The sequence below is a fragment of the Hipposideros armiger genome, unplaced genomic scaffold, assembly GCF_001890085.2.
Source record: "Hipposideros armiger isolate ML-2016 unplaced genomic scaffold, ASM189008v1 scaffold_0, whole genome shotgun sequence".
Classification (NCBI taxonomy): domain Eukaryota; kingdom Metazoa; phylum Chordata; class Mammalia; order Chiroptera; family Hipposideridae; genus Hipposideros; species Hipposideros armiger.
Genome location: NW_017731350.1, coordinates 5,152,719 through 5,163,446, shown reverse-complemented (window position 1 = coordinate 5,163,446; position 10,728 = coordinate 5,152,719). Strand labels below are relative to the sequence as shown.

General features: G+C 49.0%; 1 protein-coding gene and 1 pseudogene across 2 annotated transcripts in view; one reads left to right on the top strand and one right to left on the bottom strand.

The window, feature by feature from the left end:
• Window positions 1-10,728, top strand: part of LOC109387518 (kelch-like protein 29) — a 228,368-nt gene that overhangs the window by 77,914 nt on the left and 139,726 nt on the right. The gene's annotated exons all lie outside the window — the stretch shown is intronic.
• Window positions 3,011-3,374, bottom strand: LOC109391704 (translation machinery-associated protein 7 pseudogene; annotated as a pseudogene).

Here is a 10,728-nt window from a genome sequence, read left to right as displayed (position 1 = left end):
TTATGACCCTCCGAAGTGCCACCCTACCCGACAAAATCTTATTCCTTAGAATTGAATTTCTTTCATTAGAAAGAATTTAAATTTAATTTAATTTTTCTCTTGGGGGAGGGAAGATAATGAAAAAAGGTTGAGAAACACTAAGTTAATAGTAATGGAGAATTGGTGAGCTCCCTTACTGCTGACAGGGGTTTTGTGGTTAGGTGGGAGGGGGCCGTCTTTGGAGGGGGGGCAGTCTGTGGCCTCTGTGTTGTGGGAGGGTCTGCACAGGCTGAGGGGATCACTTGGGAACCTAACCACTACTGGGGTATCTAGAGGCATCGAGACTCGGGCAGTGGGGGTTGGGGGACGCAACCCATCAGTCATAGGGTTGGTTTGGGCTCAGTAGGAACTGATGGGGACTTCTGCTGACCCCTGTACTTCTTTTCAGCCTGGGAGTGAACACAAGACAGCCCTAGTCTCCTCTTCAACGGGGGTCCCAGGAACAAGGCGGCCGGGTAGTTTGGAACAAGGCATGGGACGGGAGGCACCAATCTGGAATCCCAGTTCTGGCTCTCTCCCTCTTTATTTGCCATCTAACGTTGGGTAATTCTTATTATCCACAAGCCTCAGTTTCCTCATCTATAAAATGGGAGAAATAATAGTAATCAACCCATACACTTGTTAGAAAAGGTTAAATGAGAAAGTGTGAGTGAGTTAAGCTTGGTGAACCTTGAGCATTATGAAAACGGTGTGATTGCATCTCAGTCGGGGGTCATGGCCTCCGAACATCCTGTTTTTCTTTGAAGAGCACATGCCCACAGGAAAGCTAGCCAGGTGCCGCATCCCTAACGTTAGAGTAAGTGATGGATCTCATCAGTGGCCAATTCTGCCTCCTTAATGGAAAGAGGAAATTTCTGCGTTGTGCTGGGTGGGCTCTCCTACGGTACTCCATCTTTGTGTCTTCATCCTCCCCCTCTTAAAAGCAGTGCATCCCAGATCCCTCGGCCCATGAACTGTCATGAAACCTGATGGATAAACCTTCTGAGAGCATTTATTTTGGGATTGGCAAGATGCCTGCAGGCTTTGGTGAACCCATGGTTGATATTACAAGGGGGTGGCCTGTTATTCTGTCTTCTTAAAAGAGAGAGTGTGTGAATGAGCATTCCCCTTGCAGGATACATTCAGAACAGGCATCCACGCCCTGGGCCAGGTGTGCTGTACGGGCCAGGTGTGCTGTACGGGCCAGGTGTGCTGTACGGGCCAGGTGTGCTGTACGGCCCTGCGCCTGGGCTGGCAGGAGGGTGGGTGTGGTAGCCGGTTTTTCTCGCTACAGTTTTCAGTCTCTGGTTCCTTTGCCTTTTTCTTCCAAGGAAGAAAGAATCCTCATTTCCCAGCTGGTTGAGGGGTGGTGAGCTACCCAGTGCTGGATCCGTAATTGGGTAGCATGGTCAAGACCCTGGCAGGGCTGCTCTGTAATCCCGCATCAAACAGGAGACTCCATAATTGGTTTCTCCTCTCTTACGGCAGTTTCTCTCAAAAAAAAAAAAAAAATCCTGGGGCCCTTGTTTATAATTCTCTTGGCTGTCAATTTGGTTCAAGTCAGGAACCATCTTTATTTATAGACCTAGAATTAGAATGGGTCTCAAACATTTCTTTGAGTTTAATTTCAAAGAACTCCTAGCTTTTAGGCAGTTATTTAACCCAAAGAGCCTATTCAAGGGTTTTTTTGTTTTCGTAGTGGCCTTTATGCCCAGTCAAACTCATTAAGACCCATTTCACAGGCATTGACTTACTACCCACTGTATTTTTTAAGACTAAATTAAAGATTCCCTCATCCTTTGGCTTTTTAACTTTATTATCCTTAAGCCTGGAGGCTGTCCTTTGATGATGAAATTAGTGGGAGACAAAGGGTCAGTTTGAGCAGAGATGTCAGAAATCAAGTCCTGAGATAGCGCCTTCCTCTCACCTGGAGATGGAAACCATACCTATCTATCCCCCTGGGATCTCCGGGGTTCATTCCTGAGACTTTCTCCCGGGCCATGATCCTTGGAAGCTGGAGATTTTACAGTGTTACCTTGGGAACAAAATTATTATACTAGAAATCGGTTTGTAGTAACTTACTTGAAACTCACTTCAAATACCATGCACACCATTACAGTAGAATGTGTTTACTCACAAGTAGGTGGGTATAGCATCTAGGCCTCCTAAGAAGAAAGATTAATAAAGGGTCTACTATCCACCATGTGATGGGTGCTGTGGAGCAGAGATTCAAATATTAAGATACTGTGTGTCCTCAGGATGCCCAGGATTTGACCGTAAGGAGGAGAGGTTGGGTAGATGAAGAAATACCAGAAGAGGGAATAAATAAAATCTCTGCAACATCAAGTAATGCCAGTGTGAGCTGAGAACCCTTAGAAACCCCTCAAGGGAGGAGCTTCTGGCTGGGGTGGGCAGAGGTGTCCTAAAGGGGGTGCCACTTGCCTGGGGACTCTGAGTAGCAACACTGAGGAAGTGCCCCCGTTTCTCTAGTTTTAAGAATGGGAAAGGAGGGTTCATGGGAGTTACATAACTTTGCCATACAAGTAAGGGGCAGTGTTGGCATTCTAATTCAGAGCTGATTCCAAAGTGCTGCTTTTACCCTTCTCTGGGAATGTATCCATTAGAGTCTTGACAGGAAAAAACACATTCAAAGGTGCAATTTGAAGAGAGTTAAATGAAAGGACTATTCACGAAAGTGTAGGCAGGGTGTGAAGGGATTACAAGAGTACAGTACCCCAGGGTTTATAATGGGTGTGGGGTCATGAGGGCCTCTGAGCCTCAGGGGTCCGGGGAAGAAGCTGTTACTGGAACCCAGAGAGGGAACTATGTGAAGCCCTCCAGGCCAATCAGAGCCGTGACTTTCATTCAGGAGACACAGCCAGCCCATGAAGGCACTGCAGTAAGCTTCTGACCCCATCCCCAGTCTGCTGCATTGGCTGAACCTACCCAGAGGTTGCAGCTCTCAGCGCGCGAGTGATGCCTTCCGCGCAGCTCAAGTGAGCCTCCCAAGGCACAGAACAGGGAGGAAAAACACCTGCAGGGGCAGATAGACGAGCTCCAGCAGAGCCTGTAATATCCAANGGACTCGAACTGCTGTTGCTCAGAGCTCAAACCCTTGAGCGAGCTCTTAACCAACTGAGCCACTCGGCCGGCCCAACAGCTCCCTTTTTGCCAGATTTCTTAATTCCACCTGTGGCCAGGGGGCCCTTCCCCACGGCCTTCGCTTTTAATGCCTCGAGTTTCTTCTGCTCATCTTTTGGCTTCTGCTTGATATGCTTTATCGTCCTCGTCCATCTCCGTGGTCTACTTCTGGGGTGCTTCAGGGGCTTCTTCTCCCCACCTTCGCGGCCGGACATGGCGCCTGCCGTCCCTTCTTTAGGCTTCTTTTTAAAGTGAACTTTAGAAGTCTCACAACAACACCCAAGTACTAAAATGATGAAGTCATAAGCCCAAGAATAATTACTACGTCTGTGTTAACTCAGTTAGGAGGGAGAGCAACTCGAAGACGAATCTTTGTATTGATATAAAATCTATCAATTGATATATTGGACATGTTGAATATAAGGCAACACCCTTTTTTTCTGAGGAATTATGGGGGTGAGAGGGAAAGATGGCCATTGACAAAAAAATGTAGTTTACCAAATTCTCCTTGAAAACCCGTCAGCTTGTTACATTGTACACAGGAACATCCTCTTTACTGGCTAATTGGTAGCCAATGTGTGTGAATGTAGGCCAAGGTCTCCAATGGAGACAGACCGCAGAGGATGGTGCTGGGTCCGCTGGGACCCCCAGGAGCTCTGGTCATCACCTTTCCCCACTTTCCAAGCACCAGGAACTACAAGCCCCTTTTGGCCACCTTTCTGCCGCTATGCCACAGGGCTTTTGTGTCATTTAATGAGCACAGAGTCGTTTGGAAATATGCACTGTGCTCCACAAAAGGAAATAGTAACATAATCAGAAATGATTATATTCTAGCACTTCAGCACTATTGCTACTATTAATGTCCATTATCACTATATTGCCAGAAATGTGTTTAACAGTTACCGGCACTAATCAAGGTGCCTGTCCTGGAAAATGTATGTTCTCTCCGTCTGGAACACACTGTATTGTGCTGTTACTGTTTTAATTTTTTTTTTTTTTTTTTTAGGTAATTGGAACCTGCTACTTCATACTTTCAAAAGTAATGTAGCGGGTGAAGCCCTGAGAGGTTCAAAGCCTATGCTTCCATCGGGGAAAATAATGCAATTTCCATGCAAAATGATCATAATATTATCCAGTGATTACATAGGGGGTGGCCGGGGGGTGGGCAGGGGAGGTAGTTTATTTTTGTTAGACTTTTGAAAGTGGCAAATTGAATTCCATCCAAGCCATCAGACGTTATGCGTTTCCAGCGCAGGGTGTTTGCACGTGTTGGCCTGCTGGGGGCTCATTTCCCCAGGGTCCTCCCCAGCCCAGTGTCCCCAGAGCCTTTGCTGACCACGTGGGGCGGACCTGAAGCGCCAGGGTGTTCATTTCCGGGCAGCACCTCTCAGTCCTTGAGGAGGAAACTACTCCAGCTTCCTCGTGCCTCTGGTGGGACAACTCTGAGACACGCACCTCTCTGTCCCCCAGGGGTCCCAGGTGCCTGCAGTGGTGACCTGCTTATTTAGGGCAATCTGTGTTGGTTTTCTTCACTTATCTGTCTCACTTCTTCACTCACCTACCTGAGCTTTCTGGGATCACTCTCCAAATAAACCACTTGCCTCAAATCTTCATCTGGGCTCTGCTTCAAAAGAGAGGCGCAGCTGACCTTCCGTTGCCTCCTTCCCATTTAGAAGGCAGCCAGGGGCCTCCCTGGAGCCCGCTGCTCTGTAGCCCATTTTGTGCAACCCTCAGAAAAGCCTCCATGTTCTCAAGCAGCAGCATCCTGAAAAATGAGAACTCTGAACTTTTTTGTGTGTTCCGGGAAGGTAATGGATATAATTTATTTCTCCCACCTCTTCTCTTAATTATTATTACCCCATTCAAGGGAGACAAGATGATTTCATTTAGGTTGTATTTAAAATACCCATGATCAATGTCCTCATTCTGAACATGTATCTGTGTGCTCTTAGATAATTTATATATAATTTTAATAAATTTGTCAACAGCAGCCCTTCCTCATCTAAACAGGCTGATGGCAGACAGATCATTTAATTTGCTCCTCAATGTTATTTTTCATACATGGTTGCTGCACGGCCGACAGATAGCAGATGATCTCATTACAAACACATTTGACACAGCATGTATTGTGGGGATGAGTAAACTCAAGGTCTCCTACTATGGCGAACAGTGTGTGCCTCCTTCTCACTCACGAGGGTGGGGTTCCAAAGACCAAGGCACCTGAGCAGGTGCCGAGGCTGCAGTCCCCGGCAAAATTCAGGTGCTAAAGAAAGCCCTTGCTTACCTGCCGTCACAGAGGCTGGCAGTGCCTGGCCCATTCCCCATCCTGGGCATCACCTGCTAACAGCCCCTGCCTCCCTGTGTGTGAGGGTGTCCAGCCCATTCACTGGGCAGGCTAAAGCACCCATCAACCAATGAGAAGGGGGGGTGATGAATAAATACCTCAGCTTCCCTCCTTACCCCTGGTCCCAGCAGGATTAAGCCCCAGTTGCCTGCAGCAGTATCCCACACCTTAATGATGATTGATTGTCTTTTGTCCTGTCCTATCTCCACCTCCCACCCACAAAAAAACAAACAAACAAAAAAACACAAAACACTTGCATCCAAATCCATGTTTTGGGTCCTCTTTGGAAGGGAAGCAAAATTAAAATGCTTGCCCCTCTGAATGTATCCATGTTGGCCTTTCAGATGCTCTCATCCTCTAAGACCTAGATTAAGCTCTGACATAGAGCCCCCTGCAGCCGGGAGCTTTTCCTCCTCTGACCACTTTCAGTCTTATTAGCATGGTTAACTCAGACCTCACCATCTGTAGGCTGGTGCCGTCCTGTATTCTGCATGTGAGTGTGTGATGGGGCGGATGCCAACTCCGCCAGCTCCTAGCTGACCTGAACGTCTGTCTGAGACCTGATGGCACTCCAGCCACATCTTCATTTAGAGTGATGGTAGAGGATGGGGAGCTAGACAATGCTGAAAGTGAACACTTTGGCGGGGGGGCGGGGGGAGGAATACAGAAACCCCTCCTTTCAAAGACTAATGTGAGTGCTGATGGATTCTTTGTGCCATTTCTGTCACCTGGGGTAATGGCAAGGCGAGTGTATTGTGCTCCAAAGGAAAAACGTTCTCGAGACACAGTAATCTTTGCCATGCTGGCTTGTGACAGAGAGAACCACATCACTTCTAAATTTTCTCAATGGAGTGAGACATGTGTAATGTGTAATAACCTATAAATAAGCCTTTAAGAAGCATCTATGTGTTTCTTTTTATCAACCTTTAGATGTGTTCAAGCCAACTATAATTTTATATCAATTCTAGATGATATGTAGTATTTTTATTTGCTACTTCATTGCTAAATGTTTCATAGAAAACTGAAGGGGGAAGAAAAACACAGTCCCACATAGAAAAGAAGCAGCAGATGGCTGAATGTGACCGTGGGAGAGAAGCAGTGAATGGAGTGGGTTCCGAGTGCAGGCTTCCCGCCCTGGGCATGGACTGAGATAGGCTGGAGGGAACTTCGGATGTGTGGTTACCTGTATCTGTTAGCCATTCGCTTCCGCTGTGTTTTAAGCAGGCCATTAGTATTCAGAAGAATCTACAGGTATCTTTGTTATGGCTTTTTTCTATCTTTTAAATGTACATATAAATGAGTATGTATTATTTATAGATGTCTTTGGACTTAGAAGCATCGAGCTTGAGAAGTAATTCAGCAAGGAATATTTGATTTACTGCTCGCTGGAGAGGAGAGGGTAGACGGGACTTTCCACAGGAAGGAAGGCCGGGTTGTGATAACTTGTTTAACCTTCCTAGGGGCTTTCATGGAATCTTCAGTTACAGATACACTGTAGAAAGATGATTGGGTGACAAGGAATAGCAGCCGGGGGTGAGGAAGCCACCACAGTCGTCCTAGCTCTCCTGTTCGCCAGCTCTGTGACCTTGAGCTTGTCACTCACCTTCGTTGCCTTTGGTTTCCTGCCTGTATCTGGACATCAAGCTGTATCAGTCTGTAGCTCAGTGATGTGGTGCATTCATATTGACTGCTCTGGGCGCTGGCCCGATGCCTAGGTTGCTGGGTTACTTTGCAGAAGTACGGTGAGGTTGGTGAGCAGTGGTGCCGTGCTTTTTCAGATGGAACATGAAACCATGGTGTGATCAAGCCACTTGCACACGCCGGTAGAGATCAGGAAAACTGAATTCGCTTCTAATTCTGTTTTCAGTTCCTAGGCTGTTTCTAGATTGGCCAAGAAAAACAGAGAACTTAGGAAATTCCTGGGAATGACTGCTTTCTGCTTGGGTATAGGAAAACATGCCTGTCTGTGGTTTATTTTTAAATGGATAACTCATCATATCTGGGTAAAAAATACTGTAATCTCCAAAGGCTTTTCTTTCACAATTTTTTTTTTCTCTGAGAGTATGGAAACAGCCTCAGATTTATTCAAATAAAATAGCTTTTTACTGAGTGAGGTAGCAATGCCTCTCAGACCCTCTTGGGGGCGGGAAGCATTTTTCAGCTGCTGGCTCTATAGGCTGGGGTTCAGAGGAGAGCCAGAATGGGAGAATGGAAGCCATAACCCCCAGCATCTGCCCTCAGGCCTGGAGTTTGGTTTACCAAATGCTGAGGAAGAGGAGGGAGGAAGAGGGATGAAACTGTCCTCTCGGAGGAAATTCGGGGAGAGAGCTAGAGAGAGCAGAGAGTGGTAGCTGACCAGTGTCAGTTGCCCTAGAACTCCTATGTGCATGGTCAGCCCACTAGCTCCCAAGGAAGATCCCCCGCCATGCATTAGTCCTGGGCATGCTCACTACGTGGGAGCATAGACCCCATCAGTGTGAGTCTCCGTCTTCCCCATGGCACTGTAGGCATTTTGGGGACACCTATTCTGTGCTTCAGTTGGCAGGCATGGCAATAATAAAGGTCATAGCCATCTGTTATATGTGCCATGGGCTATGCTAAGTCCATGGCACATTCAAGCAGTTAACTCTCAGAAAACCATGGATGTTGAGCGATGTCGCCCGCACAGCACAGACGAGGAGGCTGAGGCAGGGGCTGGGAGTGGGGTGACGAGAGTCTCCAGTGTGGCCACTCGGCCGTTTAATGGATTAGACGCAGGTCTGTTGCATTATTCTTCCTCCATGCTCTTCACCAATGCACGGCCTGAGCCAGCCCCTGAGCCGGGTGTGTCAGGGACTAAGATAGGGACCCAGATTGGAGTTCTGACTGGGCCGTGCAGGCCATGTCTGAGGCTACAGGGTTCAGACTTGGGAGGAGGGGATCCCAGACCTCTCTGCATCTCCATGAGGGGACCAAAAACCCACTGAGCCTAAAACCCATCTTGTTTTACTCTGTGAAGCCACTTTTTCTCCATCACTTCCCTCCAAAGCGGTCAAGAGGCCAAGGTCCAAAGGGGCGGGGGAAGCTGAGGGACTCTGAGCACCAGCCGCCGAGGCTCATTCCAGCCCGGGCAGTGAGCACACACTGGACCCGGTCAGCTTGTTTGGTGGCTGCCTCCTGTCCTCCCGACTACCTCCAACCCCCTGACTATACAGCCATGGCCCAGAAAGAGGGCTCAGGGTGTCTCCTGATGTGACTGGCCGCTTCAGTGCCTGGGATACAGGTCAGAGATTCCCCTGAAGAATTGAGGGTCAGTTGCTCTGAGCCCCAGGGCCGGTCACTAAGAAAGGGACAGGGCAAGTGGAAGGGAAGAGAGAAGTCCTACTACTCTCTGTGGGCTCAGCTTGCGGGCTCCAGACTTGAGGTGGGCTGTGGCGGGCTGTGAGTTCCTCTGTGGATGATGCTCAGATGGGGGCCGCCCCATGGAGCTGGGATAGAAGCCAACTCGTCTGAGTGCACACTACTCTCTCCCCACTGCTCTGACCCACCTTCTGGCTTACTGTTGTGTTGTACTCCCCAAAGCTCTAAACTCCCCAAATTTGCTGAAATGTGCTAGCCTGGCCCCAGGGGTGTCAGGGAGAACTGCGGCAAGAGACTCATCCCCATCTGAGTCAGAGTTTGAAGCAGGCCACACTGCTGTGGACAACATGGTGGTGGGTGTGTTGCCTCCATCGACACTCCACCCCACACGGCAACCTGGGAGGTGCTGGAGAGCAGGGGACTGTGTGTCTCTCTCACCAGGAAGGAGAGGGACACCCGGACCTACCGCAGCCCAGCTTGGTAGCTACGGCGGCTGGCCTCCCTGTCAGTAAAGCAGGGATGTCAGCACCTGCCCCGGCTGCCCCGGCGTCCGTATGGCCGTCTAATGAGGGAGAGAAGATGCAGAAGCACTCCAAAGAGCCCACAGCACCCGCCAGTGTGAAGCATCATCATGAAAGGCTTCAATTTATGGGTCTGCAGGAGAAGCAACATCTGGGAAGGAATTATTGCAATTGAAAGGGAGGATGCAGGCCTGTTTATAAGAGCGAAATGTGGAAGCAGTGTCTGATTTTTTTTTAAACTGGTTTGTATTCCAGTCATAAAACTGTGGTGTGAACTTCCAGATGTTCGAAGCAAAATTGTCGAAAATGAGTTGAGTCTTGTAGGCATTTTCCTCTTTCAACAGAGCTTTACTGGACACCTACTACGTGCCAGCTGCTGTGCGCTCTGCCAACGTCTTAAATGCCGCTGTGGGCATGTCAGGCTGTTAGGGCCACCGGCACCCCGCCCCTCTCCTCGTCTTGTGGTCTTCAGAAAATGCCAGGGTCACAGCAGTCCTGGTTCCAGTGACAGGCAAATCTGCATTAACCAGGGCATATGAGCTGACGCTGCATGGTGGGCTGAATTGGATAAAGTCTTAATTTAATTGCTGGGAGTTGATTTGCAACTTTTTTTTCTTTTCCTGGAGCGTTTCGGTCTGGGTTTCTGGCAGTCTTGTCATGACATAACTTAGGTTCCAGTCAGGCTGCAAGCACCCCATTTTCCTTCTCTGCCCATTCTCCTTGCCCAATCCAGATGAGAAGGACCCGGAAAGGGGCCATCAAGAAACCTCCTAGGATGACACGCATGCCCTTATCGTGATATTCCCGTGATTTGCCTCGAGAGTGTGTACTCTGCAGAGTGCAGGAAAACTTCCAGAGAGGCATTTTTAGAAGGAGAGGAGGCAGGTGGGAGGGGGCCCAGGGAGGACAGTGGGTGAGTGGTCACAGAAGCAGAGGGGAGCTTGGGGTGTCTGGGGACAGGAGGCGCAGGAGGTACAGGACACAGGGGAGGGTCTGGGTGAGCTCTCTGGGGCCCAGGCCATGCAGGGATTTGGGCCCAGGCCATGCAGGGATTTGGGGCAGGCAGTGCCATGACCCGTTATGGGCTTGAGCGCAGTCCCTCTGGCTGCCGCAGGGCCACCAGGGGACTATTGCTGTGAACCAGGAAGCGACGGGGAAGCCTCGCCCCAGGCAGCAGTGATGGAGATTAGAGAGAACGGGTCACCAGGTCACTGTGCGCACTATTTGAACAATGCTGTGTGTGTGACAGGAGCTAGAGAGAGAAGGGGAGTTGGGGTTTTAAAGACAGGGAGGTGGCAGCACTGTGCCTTGAGATAAGGGACCATAAGTAGCAGACTGGGAGACAGTCAAGATATTAATGCATGC